Genomic DNA, 22,404 nt, shown 5'->3' on the forward strand with positions numbered 1-22,404 from the left:
ACTGGAATTAACAACGGTTTTTTCAAGAAAGTCTGTGAATGTTTCTGTTTGATTAAAAAGTGTTAGTATTCGGCTGCAAAACAAAACAAAAACATAATTACAAAACTTTCCCTGATTTCTGTGGGAAAAAAAACCCAGACAAAAACATCGCTGAAGTATTAACTTTAAAGCATTACGCATAGTGTTTTGCATCACGTACGCTTTTCCATTTGATTTTCAAACTTGATATATATACGATCTTGTAAAGATGCTTCCCTTCTCGTGTAAATCATCAGATTACACCAACACAGAACTGTCCAGGCGTTTACATAGAATAAGAGCATCATTCCAATTGGACACATACCAAAAATAAAAAGCCTATATCTATGTTTTCCGTGCAAAGTAGGATTTTTATGTTGGTTTTATTTTTTCGGATCTTCTTCTTCTTCTTCTGCGTTCGACAGACTGCACGATTTAGAGTCTCTCTCCGAGGGATGCTGCAAAGCTGGCCGTGCGGCGGAGTTCATATGCCGTTCCCCAGAGTTTTGTCTGAAGGTCCGTATGTTCCGTCTGGCCACTGCTCTCGGTGCCTTGCTTCGTGGGAGGTACAGTCCTGAAGCATGTGGGATGGAGTTTGGTCAGCTTGACCGCACTCGCACAGGGCTGTGTCTGTTATGCCGATTCTCTTGAGATGAGCACGCAGGCCACAGTGCCCAATCGACATAGGCATCGGTAACGAAATTTATTCAGCAAAAATACTTGTCAGTTTGCACAGGAAGCAGCCGGGCTGTAGAATGTTGGTATGTGTACAAGTGGAAGGATGCTTTTTTTGCCATGTAAACCCCTGGACAGATCTGTGGTGGTGAACATGATCGTGTAAACATACAAGAAAGAATGCATCTTTAATCAGGAATCACGTCAGCCTTCACTTTTAGGTTTAATTTTTATACTGACTAGGCGCAACAGACGTCATTTTCAGGCAAAACTGATACGGCCTTTTTAACCACATAGTAAGGGATAACACATTCTCTCCCTTTAAACTTAAGCCAAAAAAACTCCTCTCTGTAGAGCCTCGGCTTGAGTTACTGCCAGATGCTGTTCTCTCGGGTTTGGCATGCAGTGCATTTTCCCTGCACGGTGTCTTGTGAATTTACATAACAAACTTGAACATCGTAAATTTTAACACAGTAGTGCAAATTCCCATGTGAACTGTAGTTTTTCTCCAGCAAAATACGCTGTATGGTGTACAGCTAATAGAAGAACAAAAACTCTCTTTCTTCAGTCCAGCTTAAAGTTGCCTTCAAGTTCTTCCCGTGTAAACGAAGATATCAATAAACACAAATCTGTCCAGGCTTTTACGTGGGGTAAGAGCATCTTTCCGCTTGGACATGTACCAACAATCAAAAGCGTAGCTGCTTTCTGTGCAGAATGGGGCTTTTACTTAATTTTTTTTATTTTTGTTTTAATTTTTGTTTTTTACTAAAAATTAATTTTGGAACTGACACCAATTTTGATCTGCGAAGTAATACACACAATTCTTACTCCACACAGGAAGCAGTCAGGATGGTGATTGTTGGCATGTGTTAAGTAGGTGGATGCTCGAATTGAATCCAAAAGCCTCTGCAGACAAAGTCATGCGGGTGGTGTACATGATCCTGTGCACGCGAGGGGAGATATCTTGAAAGTCGGTCAGATGGAATTATTAAGACTGCGCGTATTAATCAACTCTGACATGTACAAGGAAGAATGCGCACGTTTGCACTTGTGAAAGATTTAAAAAACAAAAAGTTACGACAAGTGTTGATAAGACGGTAATTGCGGTCCTGGTTTTTCTGTTGGGTGGATTATATTACATCAAGGCCTTCTTCGAGGGCGCAGTGGCGTGGTGGTAAGACGTCGGCCTCCTAATCGGGAGGTCGTGAGTTCGAATCCCGGTCCCCGCTGCCGCCTGGTGGGTTAAGAGTGGAGATTTTTCCGATCTCCCAGGTCAACTTATGTGCAGACCTGCTAGTGACTTAACCCCCTTCGTTTGTACACGCAAGCACAAGACCAAGTGCGTACGGAAACGATCCTGTAATCCATGTCGGAGTTCGGTGGGTTATGGAAACACGAAAATACCCAGCATGCCTACTCAACGAAAGCGGAGTGAAGCTGACTATGCTCTCAGAGTATAGTTTGGGGAACACAAATGGGCAAACGAGCTCAAACGTAACCAGAAAAATTCTGGAACGCTGAAGAAGAAGAAAGAACATGAAGGCCTGGTTTTTTTTTGTATGAACGTTGAGAGCTTGGACTTCGTTCAAGTATGCAGACAACAACATATTTTCGAGTCTTTGTTGTTGTCGTTGTTGGTGTTTTACAAGTGCCTGTCTTTTCGACAATGTACACCTTTTCTTCCTGCTCGTTATCTAGTCAGTTTTGTTTCCTTGTGAATCTTTCTCTGATTGTTTCCTTCTTTCCAATTAGAACTTCTCTGGCCTAAATGAATGCGTTCCTTTTTGTAACATCCCCATTATAAAGCTATTGTTCTTGCTTTAAGTTTCCGCTATGCAATCCCCACCCACTAACCCACAACCCCACCTCCACTCCCCTTCCCATTCGATTATAATGTCGATGTTCTTTCTCTTGTAAACCTAGCTTCAATTCTTCATTTCAATGGGGTTTTTTTCTTCTATTTATCGATTTGTATTAATCAAACTGCGGTAATGGTTAGTAGGTTATATCCATATCTATATGGAAATGGAAACAAAGTATGCGTGGCAATCATTAACGACAATGATCAAATCTGAGTCGGAAGTGAAAAATAATGGCTCATTTCAGAAGATTATGTTTCAGTCTCCAGTGTTTGTCGTTTTCCTCATAACTCATACTACTTCATTGTTTTCTGGCTAATCAAATTAGCTTCCTCAGTGTAATTAGGTTAAATGCAGATTAGTCACGTTTCGCTAAGTTACTGACACATGGGTAAGCCGTTTACCAGCACAACGGATGCGTACTTTGTTGTCTTCAAGCTGTTGTACAATTGAAACGAGAGATAGGTTTCTCTTTAGTCAACAGTCATTGCAGCAATCTTCTAAATATCAGTTTCAGAGCTGACATCACAGTCATAAGCTGCCTTCAATAAAGCATTATGATATTTTGTTGGGCTCTGGGATAGTTGTTTTATCAGTAGTCACGGTATTAATTGGATGATTTTATCATGTGTGTGTGTCGTGGTGTGTGTGTGTGTGTGTGTGTGTGTGTGTGTGTGTGTGTGTGTGTGTGTGTCTCTGCCTGTGTGTCTGCGTGTGTGTGTGTGTGTGTGTGTGTGTGTGTGTGTGTGTGTGTGTGTGTGTGTGTGTGTTCGTTTTGTCATTGTGTAACGCCGTGAGCTCTGGCGAGAAGAGGCGATTAATAAGTGTTCATTATTATAATTATTATCATTATTATTTCAGGTTGCAGTTTCATGTAGTAAAAATCGGGACTGCGCCGCATTCTGATGTATCGAGAAGCTGTTTAAAAAGACATTTCCCGAACGGTGTACAAGGGTCCAATTGTATACACGTTCTTTGAAGTACAAACATGTACAGCTAAAATCAAAGTAAATTATGTTGATTTAAACGCTGATCCTGCGTGTCTCTTAAACTTACCATGCAAGCAAGCAAAGGAAGAAAAAAAGATGAACAAACCAAAACAAGCAACCAAACAGCTAATCTGGGATATAAATGAAGAAGACATTGTGTTGACATGGTGGGAGGGGGGGGGGGGGGGAGAGCGGTGGATTGTTAAAACATTCTCCATATTCCGGCATACTTCGTCTGTCAGCCTTTGTCATCGTTCAAAATAAAATACCTTCTTGATTTTAACCTCCTACGTCGATTCTCGAGGGAGAAAAAAACCCGCGGATTCATTATTTAACTTTGCTGACTGATTTGGGAAAATGTGGAGTCCTTAAAGCAACAAAACGTGCTACCGAAAGTTCAAGCTAACCTGTGAGGCGTCTGTCCCTTTTGGTGCACACAAAATTCCAAGTCATTAGGATTAGTTTAAGCATCCGCTTTTCCTAAAACGAACAATCGTGTTTGGTCGTCCCCATTGTCAAAGGACCAAAGAGACGCCAATTTGTTTCCCATAGGTTGGTGTCAAGAAGTTACTTATGCGAGGAAGCTTAGTTTTTACAAAGGCAATGTAGAAAACAATACAGCATAAGATAATGCGACACAGTTAAGTAAAAATGTGATATATTGCGACAATCGAACGCAGAAGAAGAAGAAGAAAATAGATTGCGATGATAGAGAACAATAAGGTCTAAAAATATAAACAAACTAAATTAAATGTGGGTTTTTTCTTTTTCTGGGAAATATCTTATCATAGCTTTGCAATGGTAATATCTTGAATTAGTAAAATTAGAAAATTGTGTGCAGATGTTGTGCAATCCTGTTCAAATTGTTGATGTTAATAAACAAACAAGTATTTAATATGTAATAAGGTCAAGCAGACTAGTTTCAGATGTCAGACCTTTTTGACGGAGTCGGTGTGTGTGTATGTGTGTCACAGTGTGTGTGTGTGATATTACGCGCATTCACAGTACGTTATAAACAAGCACACACCACAATGACTTCGTTTTTTGTTCAGTGCGTATACACCTGTAAATGGTTACATGCAAAAATAAATCCGTAATATGCAGGGAGCGTACGCACAACTTAAAACCAACGCAAAATCTATTAAACCCACTCCCATGCATTGTCGAGAAGGAAAAACCCGCATGAGACGCAGGGAACAGTGAAAATATACGCGCTTGCAATAAGTATCCAATACCACCATTCCACACAACCGTTCTAGGTCCCGTTCCCGTACCGACCAAGGACGGCTGCCACAACAATGAAACGCTGCGCAAACGTGTTTGGCTTCTTTGAGCAGCGTCTGACCATAGAATAGTGGCAGCCGTCCTTGGTCGGTAAGGGAACGGGACCTAGAACGGTTGTGTGGAATGTGGGTATGACAACTCAGTGTGTGAGAGCGCTACCGTTGCGTTACCGTTGTTTTAAGTTCCTTTAACGATCCAAGCGTTCCGTTACCGATGGGTTAAGGTTCCATTACTGTTCATTCTGATCGAGAGGGGAACGGATAACATTTTGAACATGCAGCCCAAACTCAACCGTCCCTACCGTTCAAAGCAGTTCCGTTAACGATCATTTACGTTCCATTGCGGTTCCCTCCCGATCCCTCCCGTGCCCGCACCGTTCCTTGGTCAGTACGGGAACGGGACCTGAACGGTTGTGTGGAATGGGGGTATTAGGTGCGTTCAAAACAAGGATGTGGACGCCGGTGTTGAAAACTTGCATACATGTAGAACTCTTTGTTGACAACCAGCTGTTGATAGCCTGGATAAAGGTTAACCCCAAACGAGGCTGCAGACAAACTTGCCAAGGAAGGTGCCTCAAAGGAACAGTTCACGTCCCAGCTGCAGTACAAGGAAAAAAAGACAATCATCAAAAACAAGAGGAAAACCAGAGCGGAGAAAGATGACTACCACCTGCTCCAACGTGAAGAACAAGTCGTCCTACTCAGACTCCGCACTGGACATAACAGACTAAACCATCATATGGCCACAAAGCTGAAGCTAGTTCCCTCCCCCCTATGTCCGTGTGGCAAGAATCAGACAGCAGAGCACATCCTGCAGGCTTGTCCATACCAGTGCTCTGAGGGACACCATCTGGCCAGAGGAGACAGCGCTACAAAAGAAGCTATACGGCCCCAAAGAGGACTTGGAGAGGACAGCACGTTTCGCCCCCCAGATAGCATGCTAACGTTAAATTAACGTTAAATTAACGTTCGCGGTAAACGTTAAATTAACGTAAAAAGTTAACGTTACATTAACGTTACTTTGCTCATCTGGTTAACGTTAATGTAACGTTAACATTTTACGTTAATTTAACGTTAGTTTTACCAAAAACTAACCATAAAATAACGTAAAATTAACGTTAATTTTACGTTAATCTCTAACGTAAAAATAACTAAAAACAAACCAAAACAAAACCATAATATAACCGTTAGATTAACGTTTATTTAACGTTTTTTTAACGTTTGCATGCAAACATAAAATTAATCAAAACAAAACCATAATCAAACGTTTTCATGCAAACGTTAAATTAACGTTCACATGCCAACGTTAAATTAACGTTCACATGCAAACGTTAAATTTACGTTCTCCTGAAAACATTAAAATAACATTTGCAAATACAAATTTGAATTAATGCACAGAAAATTCAAGATCACAAATTTTATTTAAAATTTAAATTGTTGAGGTCTTTAAAGGCACAGTAAGCCTACCGTAAACCATCACAGATACGGTCAGGCTTTTACACACAGTACAAACACCCTTTCATTTAAACACTCACCGATTGAGAACATCCTAGGTGCCCTCCGTAAAGAGCGAACAATTTTAAAAGAATTTTTTTTGGCGTGTTTTTTTGGCGTGGTTTATCTCACCCCTGAGCCATCGTGAACCCGTGTGATCCAGTTTCCCTTTTTCACAATGTAGTCGTCAGTTAGTCATTTGAATGCGACTCGATGTGAGCTTATCTACAATAGCACGTTTTTATGCACGAAACAAACGGCTGTGGTTCACAAGAACTCTAGCGATGGCTTTTGACTGTTGAGAGGAACGGCGATATGCATAAACCGTCGTCTGCTATGACCCTTGCGTGACCCTGCTTCCGGGCTTTTCTTTTTTCAAACTTTCACAACTTCGAATTGTACTGATCTTGTCTTGATGAAAAAAGAATTCTTTTATGATTGAAGAATGTTTGTGTAACAAGCTGTCAATTTATTATTTAGATTTTAAAAGTTAGGTCCAGCGCAAAAACGCACCACGGTCCAAAAACATTCTGATAATCATCGATCCACGGCTATCGCCAGTTTACATCGATAGAATGAGACCCGAAGGGAAGTAACTCATTTTTTACCTGAGTTCAGGATGGGTCCAAAAAGTGAGACAATCTGCAAAATTCATTCTTTAAAAATTGCTCGCTCTTTACGTAGGGCACCTAGGATGTTCCCGTTTGGTGAGCGTTCAAATGGAAGGGTGTTTGTACGGTGTGTAAAAGCCTGACAGTATCTAATTTGATAACAGTAACACTTTTAAAATGTTGAACAATGCATACTAAATTCCTTCAATTGCTAAAACATGAAAATGTGAACTAAAAAATATTACAACACATTTTTCAGTCTCGGTAAAATACCACAGCATAGTATTATCAATCGGGAAAACAAAAATTATGTGTGGACTTAATCTCATTGAAGCATTCTTTCTTTCTTTATTTGGTGTTTAACATCGTTTTCAACCATTCAAGGTTATATCGCGACGGGGAAAGGGGGAAGATGGGATAGAGCCACTTGTTGATTGTTTCTTGTTCACAAAAGCACTAATCAAAAATTTGCTCCAGGGGCTTGCAACGTAGTACAATATATTACCTTACTGGGAGAATGCAAGTTTCCAGTACAAAGGACTTAACATTTCTTACATACTGCTTGTCTAAAATCTTTACAAACATTGACTATATTCTATACAAGAAACACTTAACAAGGGTAAAAGGAGAAACAGAACCGTTAGTCGCCTCTTACGACAGGCTGGGGAGCATCGGGTAAATTCTTTCACGTCCCATCCAATATGGGACTCCCCCTAACCCGCGGGGGGTCTCATTGAAGCATTGCTACATTGACTAATTATAGTCTGAACTTGATAAAAAAAAAAATCATCTGAAGGCGATAACAGGATCAGCAATTAAAAATTTCAATCACAATGTGTTGGTATGGATTCATCAAGGTAAATACCATAGGGCTGTGCAAACTCATTATCGACAGCGATCACTGTTAATGACAAAATCAGAGATGAAAACAATACAAAGTATTTGCACAATCAGTATTAACTGTATACAAACAAGTCAGTAGCACAAAATATGAGAAACAAAGGGATGTAAGCGCTATTAATGCATACAAGTGCGACAAGCATGTAAAGTCTCTTGTTCATTCCTAAGCGTGTTATTATTACAGGTGCCAAGAAAATTGCTTCCACATAATCTCACTTACTCTTGTTGCACATGTCATATGGCAGAGCAATTACGTCCCTTTGTTTCTCAGATCTTAAAATAGCGCTCTGCTTCATTTTATTATTATTATTATTATTATGAACATTTGTGCGCCTAATCTAAATATAGCCCTAGGCGCTTACAAAATATAAAATACATAGTGAACATTATACGAAACACAAATCGACAAGGACTCATACACTCGCAGACAGGCGCACAGCGAGAACGCGACGCACTCACTCATACCAACTACAGGCACATGCATTCTAGACGGAAAAACAGTCGTAAATAAATAAATAAAGTATTGGATACATAAAGTTAGTTGAGAGAAGAAGAATAGAGCTGGAAAGGGAAGAAGAAGGAGAAGGAAAGAGACAGATCAAGGACCAGCAGGAGAGGGTGATGTGTGGTCATTAACGGACTAGTGAGGGAAGAGGTGTGTTTTGAGTGAGGTTTTGAATGATTGCATAGATGTGGAGTGCCTGAGTGAATGCGGGAGTTGGTTCCAGATGGATGGGGCCTGGTAGGAGAAGGTGCGCTGGCCATATGTTTTGGTGCGTGCTGATGGTATCCTAAAAAGGCGGGTGTCTGCGGAGGATCTTAGGGAGCGAGAGGGGGAGTAGACATCAAGAAGGTCAGAAAGATAGCTAGGGGACGATAGATCAAAGTTTCTGAAGCAGAGTGTGGAGATCTTGAACTGAATCCTCTGTTGAACAGGCAGCCAGTGTAGGGTTTGAAGAAGAGGGGTGATGTGGTCATGATTGGAAGAACGAAAGATGAGGCGGGCGGCATGATTCTGAACACGCTGAAGCTTTTCGATGATGTAGTTGGGAGAGCCAGATAGAATGGAATTGCAATAATCGAGTCGGGATAGGACAAAGGCGCAGAGCAGAGTTTTAGTGGCATCCTCAGTGAGGAGATGACGGATGGAGGAGATGCGGCGGATTTCAAAGAAGCAAGTGCGACAGACATTGGCAACATGCTGATGGAAGGACAGGGACTGGTCAAGAGTGACACCTAGGTTGCGGACAGCAGGAGAAAGAGCAATAGAAGAACCATTGAGATCGACAGACGAGGGAAGAGAAGGATGATTGAGATGTTTTTTAGGAGAGACAAGAATCATTTCGGTTTTCTCCTCATTAAGCTTCAGCTTATTCAGGTCCATCCACGCCTTGAGGTCGGTGATACAAGACTGGGTGGAGGCAATGAGGCGAGGGAGGTCAGAGATAGGTCCAGAGAGATAGAGTTGGTTGTCGTCGGAGAAGCTGTGGTGAGAGAGAAAGTGGTGAGCGGCAATTGAAGGGATGGGTTGGGTGTAAAGGACGAACAAAATAGGCCCCAGGACGGAGCCATGGGGCGCACCGTACTGTAGAGGAGAAGCAGAAGAAGATAGGCCGTTCACAGAGACAGACTGGTAGCGATCGGTGAGATAGGACTGAAACCAAGAAAGGACAGACTGAGAAATGCCAAAAGAGTTTTGAAGGCGGGACAAGAGCACGGCATGATCAATAGTGTCAAATGCCGCGCTCAGGTCCAGCAGAGAGAGAAGGCAGACGTCGTTGTTGTCGAGTGCAGTCAGTATGTCGTTGCTAATTTTCAGTAGAGCGGTTTCCGTCGAGTGTCCAGAGCGATAGGCAGATTGATTGCAGTAGAGAAGGTGGTTGGCTTCAAGATGGTCCAAAAGCTGGGAGAGTACGATTTTTTCTGTTATTTTGGAGAGAAATGAGAGATTAGACACTGGTCTGTAGTTCTTCAGATTTTCAGGATCCAAGGAAGGTTTCATTTCATTAAGATTCTTGCTATCACAAAAGATATTAACATATTTTGTGGAGTAGCTAGATGAAAAACAATCATCGATGAATAAAAATTAACAAGCAGCAAGACTTCTGCTCCACTTTGCCAAACATGTGTGTGCACAGTGAATATTTGTTTATGAACTGTTGGTGTTAGTCCTGAATGATGGCACCCATGTAAATAAGGCTTGATGCCGGGCTGCTTTACAAACACAGCATTCAGAAGCTGTGGGTCAGCAAAGGTGTTGAATCTTGTTAGTGAGATGGCGCGCAATGATGTCCTGTAGCACTAGCAGCTGCCTGCACTCACTCTTTGACGCTGGTCAAACTTCTGGTCGTAGGTGAAGTCCACCTCACAGAATATGATGATGGTAATGATGAGTGAGTTCAACTTCTGCTTGAACTATGTGGCCAGGCCCAGCTCCATGACTTTGAAGTTGTCATAATCTTATGCAGGATACCAACCTGGGATAGAGAAGGAAAAATGGTTCTTAGTCAATGGCTGGGATTACAAACTAAATCACACACACACACACACACACACACACTAACACAAATATACACTTACAAACACACATACACACACACAGCACACATACACACACATTAGCAGTAACAAACACATGTATACAGTACATGTACTAAGAAACATACCCATGTATACACACATACACACAGGCACACACACACACAGACACACAGGCGCACACACATACACAGGCGCAAGTCCACATATGCAAAATCAAAAGTCTCAGCCCAATTTGTAACAACAGAGAAAGAAACAGAGAGAAAGAGAGAGAGAGAGAGTGTGTGTGTGTGTGTGTGTGTGTGTGTGTGTGTGTGTGTGTGTGTGTGTGTGTGTGTGTGTGTGTTGCAAACATTACACAACTGATATTGAAATTACGCACCACAGGAAAAAAAAAGACGACACTGAGTTAAACAATTCACTTACTGGTCAACAGTGTGAACTTTCAGCACAGACAATGGAAACTTCGATGTTTTCCCCCTTCTGATTGAATGACTTTGGTACAATCATCTGTCATCAATGAACTCATCATTCTTCCCACCAGTCCAGACACCGTCCCACCAATTGCAGACTTGTTTGTTATCTGAGCGAATAAAAGTCAATATAAATACATGTGCACAGGAATGAGAACAAGGATTCTTAGTTATCACAAAAACAAAAACAAACAAGCACAGAATGACAACATGTTTTTCTAAATGTTACTAAAGACAGAAAAGTTCATCATACCAGTCCATCACTGAAACAGAAACGGTTGATATTTGAAAGTATATATGAGTGTGTGTGTGTGTGTGTGGGGGGGGGGGGGGTCTGTTGCAAGCAATAAACAACTGACAACAATAATTATACATGTAGCAAATTGTACTCACTGTTTTCAAAGCAGATAATTGTAAACCTTGATGGGTTGTCCCCTTCCAACTGCATGCTTTGGTACAGTCATCCTTCAGACTGTGGCCCCCTCCCATTGCCACCCCCCTCTCCGATTGTAGAGAGGATTTTTTCATCTGAAAGAAATAATGTCCAATTAATACGAATTTGCACAAAGGACTGGAAACAGAATTGTAAGTAATTCTGATTTAACCAACAAATTTACAAAAGCACAATGATAGATTATTTTCCCTAGTAATATGTTCCAACAGACAGTTTTACAGGTCACCAGAAAGGTCCACCACTGAAACAGGAACAGTTCAAATTGGAGTTTGTTTGTGTGTGTGTGTGTGTGTGTGTGTGTGTGTGTGTGTGTGTGTGTGTGTGTGTGTGTGGAAAAGGGTGGGGTGGGGTGGGGGATGCGTGTGTACATGTGTGTGTGTGTGTTTTGCAAGCATTACACAACTGATTGTAATAATTATACAACAAATCGTTCTTTCAGTTACATTGAAAACTCATTTAAAAAACCCACTTACTGTTTTCCAATGCAAATCTTCAGCTTGTTGAAGAATGGAAACTGGTTTTGCTTTTCCCCATCCAAATGCGATGAACGGCCATGCCATCAATCAGCTCACTTTTCTTTTGACCAGTTAAGGCACCTCCCCACCAAATGCAGACAGGTTTTTTTGTGGTATAAATCTGAAAGAATAAAAGCTATTTATTATGCACAACAGAATCATAAAACTGGATTCTTAGTTAAAAACACCATTTCAGGCAACAACAACAATAAAGAAAAACAGCAAACACACACACACACACACACACACACACACACACACACACACACACACACACACACACACACCTAAGAAACAAACACACTTTTTAGTCTCATGTATTCCAAGAGAGAAAAAATACATCAACTGATCTTGAAAGTCTCAATAATTAGCAAATCTATCTTCCAAGTTCCATCGGCAATACTCACTCAAAGTTTGTAAAACTCTTGAAACCAGTCCAGTTATGTCTTGCGCCTTCGGTCTTAGTATTTGACTGTCCAGTCTGGTTTGTTTCTGTTGGTGTATATCACATAGTGCTCTTGCAACTGCTTGCAACTTGCCAGTTTTCAATCTTCCCAACGCATTGCCGTTATGGCCTTCGGCTTCGATAACTAGGAACGAACATTCTGAGTGACCTCCCTTGATCGCCAAGGGACATTACTCTCAGTCTCAAACTTTTCACTGTGAAAAAGTTTCTGCAAGTTGCAACAGTTTTTAACACGCTAGCAACTTCAAAGCCAGTGTGACTGCTGATACATGTATAAGATAACATGCTACACTTCAGCATATATCAGGACTACACAATACAGATCTTGTGACGCTGAGGCGAATGGGAAATGGAACTTTCAGGTAATGTTGAACTGTAGAGACATAGTTCACGATCGGTTGGCATTGTCATTTGTGATTGTTCAATTTGTTGACTTATTTTTCATACGAGTCACAAATATCAAAGCAATAATGATGCATAACGATTGGAAAGGTGGATTTCTCTCTCTTTCTTTCCTGCCTTCTGTCTCTTTCTTTCCTTTCTTTCTCAGATTCAGTCTCTCTCTGTGTCTTTCTGTCTCTGTCTGTCTGTTTCTCTCTCTCTCTCTCTCTCTCTCTCTCAATCTGAAACTTTCTCTCTCTCAATCTGATACTTTCCACACATGTGCACCCAGGGCACTTACTGTTCAATCTTACGGCTTCAGGTCAAATGCATTACTGTACAGTAAATAAGAGATCTCAGGAGAGGCATGGGGAGTTATTTTCGAAAATGATCTATTCAAAGACACTTAAAACAAAGTTTGATTGACAACTGCTCTCTCCCTCCCCCCCCCCTCACCCATTACCACTCTCTATCTCTCTGTCTTTATTAACAAGTAAAGATTTGAGTGTGTTTAGACTATAGTAATTAATGCAATTCACACATCAATGCTTTCATTGCAGGGTGGGAGGAATTACCATGAGGATGGAACAGAAAGCATTCACCGGGATGTAAACTACAAGGTACAACCCCGACATTCTGGCTGTTGAGGCCAAGTAAGTGTGTGTGTGTGTGTGTGTGTGTGTGTGTGTGTGTGTGTGTGTGTGTGTGTGTGTGTGTGTGTGTGTGTGTGTGTGTTTGCAGGTAAAATCCTTGTTTAAAGCTTGATGAATGTTTCAGCAGTCATATTATTATATAACAGAAAATCATATGAGAGAAGGCAGTGTTATTGTCAGGCCTCAGCCTAGGGTCATTGATACATGCTTATATTATATGACGCATTGTTCTAATCCTTGGCTGGTCGACCATCACATCATTTCGACATGTAGGAGGTCTTCTGACAGAACAATTTGTTGTAGCTGGTACATGTATCTTCACCTATACATATTTTTAGTCAAGGTCCAACTGACATTCTATTGTATTAGTCTGGGGAAATTTTTTTGGAATGTGTTCTGTGTGTGGGTGGGTTGGGGATGGGGATGGACGGGTTGGTAGGGCTGTTGCCAGGCAGCATTGACTTAGAGCATTTCATTCAAACACAGAATGATGCTATCAAAGTTAGCAAATTCACAGACGTAAATTCAACAATATTGGCATAATGCAAAGACAATTTAAACCTTATTTACCTTTCTTTCTTTCTTTCTTTATTTGGTGTTTAACGTCGTTTTCAACCATTCAAGGTTATATCGCGACGGGGGAAGGGGGGAGATGGGACTTATTTACCTTCAGTTCTATGTTAAACAAAGAACACCAACAAAGAAGACATACTTATAGTGTTTACACTGAAGTTCTCAAATAACACTAAATTCTTTGTTTTTTAAGATTGTTGTATTCTTTGTCTTTGCAGGTGTCATAGCATGTGGAGCAGATCTTCAAAGTCGCCTATTGCAGACATGTCATCGTCTGCACTGGTTGTATCAACAACTTTTTCCATGGCTACTGCCGCAGATTTAACAAGTATATCGTCTGCTGCAAATTCAACAACTTCTTTGTCTGCTGCTGCTGCTGCAAACTCAACAACTTCTGTGTCTGCTCCTGCTTAAAATTCAACAATTCTTGTTGACTGGTGCTGCTGCAAAGCGAATGATTTCTTTGTTTGCTGCTGCAGATTTAACAAGTATATCGTCTGCTGAAAATTCAACAACTTTTTTGTCTGCTGCTGCTCCTGTTGCAAACTCAACAACTTCTGTGTCTGCTCCTGCTTAAAATTCAGCAATTCTTGTTGTCTGGAGCTGCTACAAAGTGAATGGCTTCTTTGTGTGCTGCTGCAGATTTAACAAATATATCGTCTGCTGTAAATTCAACAACTTCTTTGTCTGCTGCAGATACTACACATTCAACAACTTCTGTGTCTGCTCCTGCTTCAAATTCAACAATTCTTTTTATCTGCTGCTGCAAAATGAGCGACTTCTTCCTCTGCTGGTGGTGTTGCAAATAACCTCATATTTCCTTGTCTCTTCTGGCATCATTTTGGATGTATTATAATATATCTGCGAAGGCTTTTTTAAACCCAAAAGATGGAATATAATTGGTAAATTTCTAGGTACACAACCCAAAAGTGTGGTATATATCCAAACTCACTTCTAGAAACTTAAGAACTGATTCAACTTTTGACATTTTTATCATGGTTTTATTTTTTATTTTTTATATTGTGGAAATATCAGGGAATGATGAATAAATGTTTAGAAAATATTCTCAAAGTATGTTTCTAATGGTTTTATTTATTTGTCTTTTGTTTTGTTTTATGTTAGCATGTACACTGTTTTGCTCAAAATATGAGACCTGGCCAGTACCATCTTTCCAATGAGACAGAGATAAAAAAAACAAATCAACAGCCTGCATGCTCTCCGGATTAAGTAATACAACAAGATAAATTGTAATTCAATCAAGTTTGCGTTTTAATAAAACAGATCCTGTGATTGGTCAGAATGCCCCAACTCATTAAAAATTACCGGTCATTAATTGTCGATAACCACTCGCTAAAAAATCCATTAACAACCTGCTGGCGAGGCGCATTGATACAGCCTCAACTAGTCTCTGTTAGCTTTGAGGGTCATTTTACAAGTAGGAAATATGAAGGCCAACGAAATACCGAGACCATAAGGTATGCGAAGTGATGACGTCGAATATGTGACGTAAGTTGATGCATGAATTCTTCCGGACTACGTCAGTCAATTCCAAAGATCGCTTTTGTGATGAAAAGAATTTGTTTTAGAGTTTGCTGTCCAGAAACCCGTCAAAAATGAAGGGAAAATGTGTGTGAAAGAAAACAAAACAGGAGCAGAGTGATACGATAGGAATACAGAGACATATTTCTTGGGACTTGACCCTGGCAGGTAGGTGGACTGAAAGTAGTGTGTGAACAGAACAGAACCAATTCTGTCTGTTTACCATCGCATGAAAGCAGGAAATAGATCGTCGTCAGATTGAATTACAATAAGTGAATAACATTAACATGCTTCCATTTGAAACTTCGAGGTCTTCATCGTGGATTGACGCCCTCCCAAAGTCTAATTGAAGCCCTCCGTCGCTTCGTTCCGTCGGGCTTCAATTAGCTTTTGTCGGGCGTCAATCCCCGATGAAGACCTCGAAGTTTCAAATGGAAGCATGTTAATGTGTAATTAGCGTTAGCTGCAAAGTTAACCGTTCTCACCAAAAACCTTTTTCAAACTTTGATTTGACTTTACATGTTGGTGTTTGCTTGTCTTTTGTTAACATGGTTTTAGCTACATATAACACTACAACAACAGCAGACAAAAGACTATGGGAAATTGCATCTTCAAATAAGAAAAAAATTTAAAAAGCAGAAAAAAAAAAAATTAAATACATGTACAATTATTTTCCTTATGATTCGTTTGATTATGTTTTTGGGGGGGTTCTTTTTAATGTTACCACTCAACGTGAAAAATACGTTCAAACAGCCGTTGTATTATACTTTTATTTTGGTCAAATCGACATTAGCGGTAAAGGTTAAATTAACGTTAATTTAACGTTGATTTAACGTTATATTATTTGGTTAAATTAACGTTAAATTAACGTTAAATGTTAACGTTAATTTAACGTTTATCTTGATGAGCAAACTAACCTAAATCTAACGTTAATTTAAGGTTAGCCCTAAAACGTGAATTAAACGTTAGCCATAAAACATAAAACTAACGTTAATTTAACGTTACATTATGGTATTTTTATTTTTTTTTATTTTTAACAATTTTTTTGTGCTTAAAATGTTTATTTTTTTTATTTTTTTTATTTTTTGTTGTTGTTGTTGCTTGTGTCAATGTTACCACCACAACAATAACAACATTTTTTTTTGTTTTTTTTGTTGCTTTTGCTTTGATTTTGAACGGTTATGTGTCAACGTTTATTTAACGTTTTTTTAACGTTTCAGTGAAAACCGTTTTTTAATTGTCTTCGGGCAAACGTTAAATTAACGTTTGAAATTGGTTTGATTTTGAACGGTCATGTGCCAACGTTTATTTAACGTTAGTTTAACGTTTCAATGCAAACCGTTTTATATTGGTTTTCAGGCAAACGTTAGATTAACGTTTAAAAATGGTTTGATATTGAAAGGTTATGTGTCAACGTTTATTTAACGTTATTTTAACGTTTCAATGCAAACCGTTTTATATTGGTTTTCAGGCAAACGTTAAATTAACGTTTAAAAATGGTTTGATATTGAAAGGTTATGTGTCAATGTTTATTTAACGTTATTTTAACGTTTCAATGCAAACCGTTTTATATTGGTTTTCAGGCAAACGTTAAATTAACGTTTAAAAATGGTTTGATATTGAAAGGTTATGTGTCAACGTTTATTTAACGTTATTTTAACGTTTCAATGCAAACCGTTTTATATTGGTTTTCAGGCAAACGTTAAATTAACGTTTAAAAAAGGTTTGCCATGAAAACGGTTTGCTTGCTAACGTTAATTTAACGTTAATTTAACGTTTGCTTTATAACCGTTTTTCTGCTAACGTTAATTTAACGTTAATTTAACGTTTAATGCTAACCGTAAACCAAAATCTAACCATGCAAACGTTAAATTAACGTTAAATTAACGTTAGCATGCTATCTGGGCCTGCAGTCCGGACTGACGATCTAACAGCGAACGACAAGAAGAAGAAGAAGAAAGGTTAACCTATAAACCCGGTTTTTCTTTGTTCCATTACATTAAGGTTTCTCTGCTGTGTGATTCTGTTGTTTGTATTTCAAAGCCAGATTATTTCACTGTTAAAGTGCTCTCAAACAGAACGTTGTCTGGAAAGTCCCATTCAACGATTTTTGTTGTTTTGAAATCCGCAATCCTCACCACACAGGATCATAGCTAAGTCCTGTTTTACGAAAACATGATGTGTGTGACCTCGTTCTGTTATTTATGTTAAATTGCAATTGCATTATGCATGTCATTTTAAAGACTGCTATGTGTTAGTTTATGAGGTGAGTCATTGTTGTTGTGTAGCACGACTGAGAAGAAACATGTACATGCGTGAGCTGTAGGCTACACAAAACACTACAAATACATAAAACACGGATGCAGACACTGTCGCTTTGACGTTCGCAGCCCCAAACTCACATAACAGATATTCACCGAGACTATTCAAGTTTATGTTTTTTTCAGTTTGTATGTCTTGTTCTGTCTGTTATAAGATAAAATTCGCCAAAACAAAATTGTTCTGTTAAGATACCTTCCTTCCCGTTCAACCATTATGTAAAACCCGCACTATGCTTCTACATGGAAGAAGAGCAAATCAGTTTCCACTCGGACACATACTAAAATTCAGCAGCATGGCTGCTTCCTGTACAGATTAACATTTTTGCTGGATTTATTTCGCACATTGACGTTGGTAACATAAATTAAGTCAGCAAGAAAAGAAAAGAAAACACGTCCAATTCTGCACTAAAAGCAGCGATAATGTCCACTTGTACATGTACCACACATATGCAGCCTGGGGGTTCCTGTGCAGAATGGGATATTTTTGCTGAATTAATATCGCACATTAACTTATAAACGTATCAGTTGTGAGAATTCCGCGCTTGTATTGTTTCGGTGCTGAATTCATATCGCAGATTAACATCTAAACGTGTCAGTTGCGAGAATTCCGCGCTTGTATTGTTGTATTGTTTTGGTGCTGAATTAATTTTGCAGATTGACAAATAAACGTGTCAGTTGCGAGAATTCCGCGACTGTACTTTTCGGTGCCGTGAATTAATTTTGCAGATTGACATATAAACGTGTCAGTTGCGATAATTCCGCGTTTGTATGTTTCAGTGCTGAAATAATTTTGCAGATTGACAAATAAACGTGTCAGTTACGAGAATTCCGCGACTGTATTTTTTTACGGTGCTGAATTAATTTCGCAGAATGACATGGGCGTGAGTTACGAGAATACCGCTGCGGCAAGCTTGAACTAGCTTTTACTTCTTCTTCGTGTGAACCTGTGCTCGGCCCACGAAGTGTCTTATACCTTACCGTGGCGGCGGCGCCCCGCGCATACACCTGTTATGGGAGCAGTTGAAGCGTAATAATAGTGCCTTTGTCACCCTGTCACCGCCCATGCAAGTTGATAGCCTTCTTCTCAAGGCAAGCGCACTTTTTTTTAAACGTTAGCCAATCCGCGCAAAGAATGGGTGCCCATAAATGGCGCGTTGTTCAGCTTTTTTTCAGTTTCTCTACAGTCGTGGCGGGAAGAATAGAAAGGCTAGATTATTTTCAAACTCCGTGTCATCGTTTGAAAATGTCGACATGGCAATTTTTGCGGAGAGCAAAACGTTCATGTGAATCTTCTTATTTTTCGTTCTTTTATATCTTTTCTGTGTGTATCCCCAGCGGCATTTTATTGCATGTTTGAACCACGCAACAATACAACAACAACAACTGCAAATTCATATAGACATGAACTTTTGACTCGAAAAAAAATGAGTAAAATTCAAATCTGAAGGTTGCTAAGCTATTTAATAAGAGAGAAATAGCTTCGACAAAGTTCCGACAAAGGTTGATATTTTGAACTTTAAATAGATATCTGTACGTAACGTACTCGTAGACGAAGAGATGAGGCGAATACAAGTCGAAAAAGTCTTCTCTTCAACAAAGCTTGTAAAATTGCCGTGACCCAATACTGAAAAAGTCATCTTGAATTCAATTCCAATATCTTGACATGTGTACAAATGTGATACATGTATTTGGGTCCGAACTCACTGAGGTAGCTTTTCTAGTGGAACGTGTACACGGTGCACAAAAGAAAAAGTTTGAGAACAAGCGAGATTTGATCTTGTAACATGATTTAACCTCCGACATTTCTACGTTTATGGCGGTTGAGAACAGGGTGTGTCTGTTGAAAACAGGGATGCTTGGAAAAAAATTTTAACCATAAAAAGAAACCTCAAAAGTCTTCTGTCTTTTTGAGAAATTACCGCCTTTTCGATTAGATAGGGAAACCCCAAATCGCTACCAGCGACAGTCCAAGCCCAGTTTAAAATTTCAAACTTGATCAGTCACAGAAATAGACATCCGGATAAGTTATTCCCGTCAGTCATTCTCCTCCTGATGTTTTTCTGGTATTCACATCTCGCTATTTGCTCTCTCCCGCCGTCACAGACACAAAGGCCCCAGGTAAATATTGGTCCATTCATCCCCTCTCACACGTACTCTCTGGCTTCTTTTTGCAAGCTGTTTTCTTTTTTAGGTCGAGAAAAAAAGGCTGTTAAATTCCACCGTCACCGCGGTTCTTTTAAAGGTACATTCCTTCCTCCCTGCGCGTGTACCCCATCTCAAGTTAATCTTGTAAATCACACATAAAAACTTTTACCTGGGATAGCAGCGTTCTTTCATTTTATGTGGACACCGCGCCGTCCAAAATCTGACGTACAAAAACTCTACGAGTAGCTGCAGTCTATGCAGAGTGGATTATTTTTATTTTAGAATTATTATAATTTTGTCGGGGGGAGGGAGGGGGGAGTGGGGGCTGAATTCATTTCAGTTTCGGATTGACATAAGTGTCCGTCAAGGCTGTCCTAAGTTGAATTCGCGAGGTCTTTTTTTTACCCAATATGTTGTGCCAAAGCTTCGTGCATCGAGCTTCGTGAAGTCAGTAGAGCTGATTAGCGAAGTTGAACAAACAATCTCCACTGTTCACAAGAAGCACACATGTAGATGTTTGGTTTTTGGTCCAAATTATCAACTTAAATTGCAAAAGCTTTTCTTAAATCAAGCCCGAAGTCGACTTCGCGAAGTCTTTTACCGAAAATACAGTGCCAACGAACTTCCAGCAGCCAGCTTCGTGAAGCAGACTTCGCGAAATCTACTTCGCCCAATTAATGAGAGGCTTTAACGCCCAAACAGATCTATGATGATGTACTTGATCGTTGAGACGGGAAGGAAGGTATCTTTAAACTTTGGGTGAGGCTAAGTGTGCGAGGTACTTTAACGTGTGTGGTATTCTTATTATGTAGAGCACTTTTCAAATGACTTTCTCGGTGATTTAAAACAAGAACGATTCATGATGTGGTTTTTTTAGTCAAATTTACATTTACACTGCATAATCTTCCTGAAAAAGTGTTTGATTTATAGGCGACACATTTACTCTTTGATAGCGAACGTTGAAAGCGGTGTTTTTTGAGGCAGTCATTCGTAAAATGAGTTGATGCAAATAATAGATGCAGTATTTGGGTGCGAACAAACTAATTTTTGTTTTCATTTGATTCTTTTGTTGGGTTGAAATAATCACTGCTGATAGAGCATTGCATCTTTCCGATTCTTCTTCTTGTTTAGTGTGTATGCGAGGTGAGGTGTGTGTGTGTGTGTGTGTTTGTGTGCCCGCATGCGTGTGTGTCCGCACACGTGTGCCCGCGTGCATGCGTGTCACCCAGTCTCTGTGTGTCTGTGTGTATTTTGGAGCGTCTTTTTTCTATTTTTTACGTAGGTTTTTCTTTCATGAAGCTTGGCAAAATAACGCGAAGGGTGAACAGGTGTAAGCAAAGCACATGTGGAAGCTGTTTTATTGTGTTCTCATCGCAGTCGTTGCTTTTGATAGCGTTAGTGGTGGCGATTGAGTTTAGTTGATCGTTGCAATTTCTCCTTTTATCTACGTTAAAATTGTAATCTTAATTGACATTGGATTTGTAAATGACCTTTTGTGAGATTACACTCCATGACTGCAATCCTATTGCTATTACCTGGAAAATTCAACATGCAAGTGTGTTTCACGCGAGTCACAGTTCTTCCACTTTTAAAGCTTAAACAAGTCAGTGTTACCTCCATTTTTGTAAGCCTTCCACAACGCTAGTTTCCCTTCATCTACAAGCCAGTTGTATATGTTTACTCTTCATCAAAAACTACCTTATCCTCTCGCTCTCTCAGTCTCTCCCCGCCCCTCTCATTTTCTCTCTCTTTGTGCATCTTTTACAGCCAAATAGCACTCAGCGACTTATGTCAAAAATCAGTTGTAAAAACTGGAGTAACAGGGACGAGCTTAGCACCCTGGTAAGGCGGGTAACCGAGAGACGAGCCATGCAGGTAAACTGTCAAAGTCTACTTGTAAACATATGATACAATGTGCCTTGCATTTCCCCCACTGTCCCCTTATCTATGTTATCTGCCTTTGGCATTCACTTGTGATTCCCCGCTGACTCGGCTGGAAAAAAAACTGCATCAGACAGGCTGTTGTTATTCCGTTGATTCAATGTATTCTCGTGTGGATGCTTGTGTTGCTCGGGAGATGAAGGGGGGGGGGTAATGGCGTAGGGACCGAGATGCGTGTGTGTGTGTTTGTGTCAGTGTGACTGACTTACAATCGCCCATCAGTACTCCGGTGCTAACAACTTCCCCGCCAAACCCTTAAAACGTATACCTTGCATTTGTTTATCGCGCACAGAGCCATTCGGCGTGACAGTTCCTTTAAGCGTGATTTTTGAACCGTGTAATGTTGTCCCGCTGTCCACCCTTTGTTCGACTGTTCGGCGCAGTACAGTAGTTAAACATCAAAGGCGCGGGCAGGTGTGGTAGTCGTAGCATGACGTTGTCTTTCTTTCTTTCTTTATTTGGTGTTTAACGTCGTTTTCAACCACGAAGGTTATATCGCGACGGGGAAAGGGGGGGGGGGGGGGGGGAGAGAGAGATGGGATAGAGCCACTTGTTAATTCTTTCTTGTTCACACTT

The 22,404-nt window shown here is 40.1% G+C and overlaps 2 long non-coding RNA genes across 2 annotated transcripts; one reads left to right on the forward strand and one right to left on the reverse strand.

The window, feature by feature from the left end:
- Positions 1-9,820: 9,820 nt before the first annotated feature.
- Positions 9,821-12,399, reverse strand: LOC138952662 (uncharacterized). Its single transcript, XR_011451402.1, has 5 exons — positions 12,217-12,399; positions 11,768-11,930; positions 11,234-11,368; positions 10,794-10,950; positions 9,821-10,306 (listed from the first exon to the last, which is right to left on the reverse strand). It is a non-coding gene; the product is annotated as an uncharacterized lncRNA (long non-coding RNA).
- A 39-nt stretch (positions 12,400-12,438) lies between these two features.
- Positions 12,439-16,235, forward strand: LOC138952663 (uncharacterized). The gene is made up of 3 exons (XR_011451403.1): positions 12,439-12,637; positions 13,217-13,309; positions 14,101-16,235. It is a non-coding gene; the product is annotated as an uncharacterized lncRNA (long non-coding RNA).
- Positions 16,236-22,404: the final 6,169 nt, after the last annotated feature.

This window comes from Littorina saxatilis, linkage group LG17 (genome assembly GCF_037325665.1).
Source record: "Littorina saxatilis isolate snail1 linkage group LG17, US_GU_Lsax_2.0, whole genome shotgun sequence".
Classification (NCBI taxonomy): Eukaryota; Metazoa; Mollusca; class Gastropoda; order Littorinimorpha; family Littorinidae; genus Littorina; species Littorina saxatilis.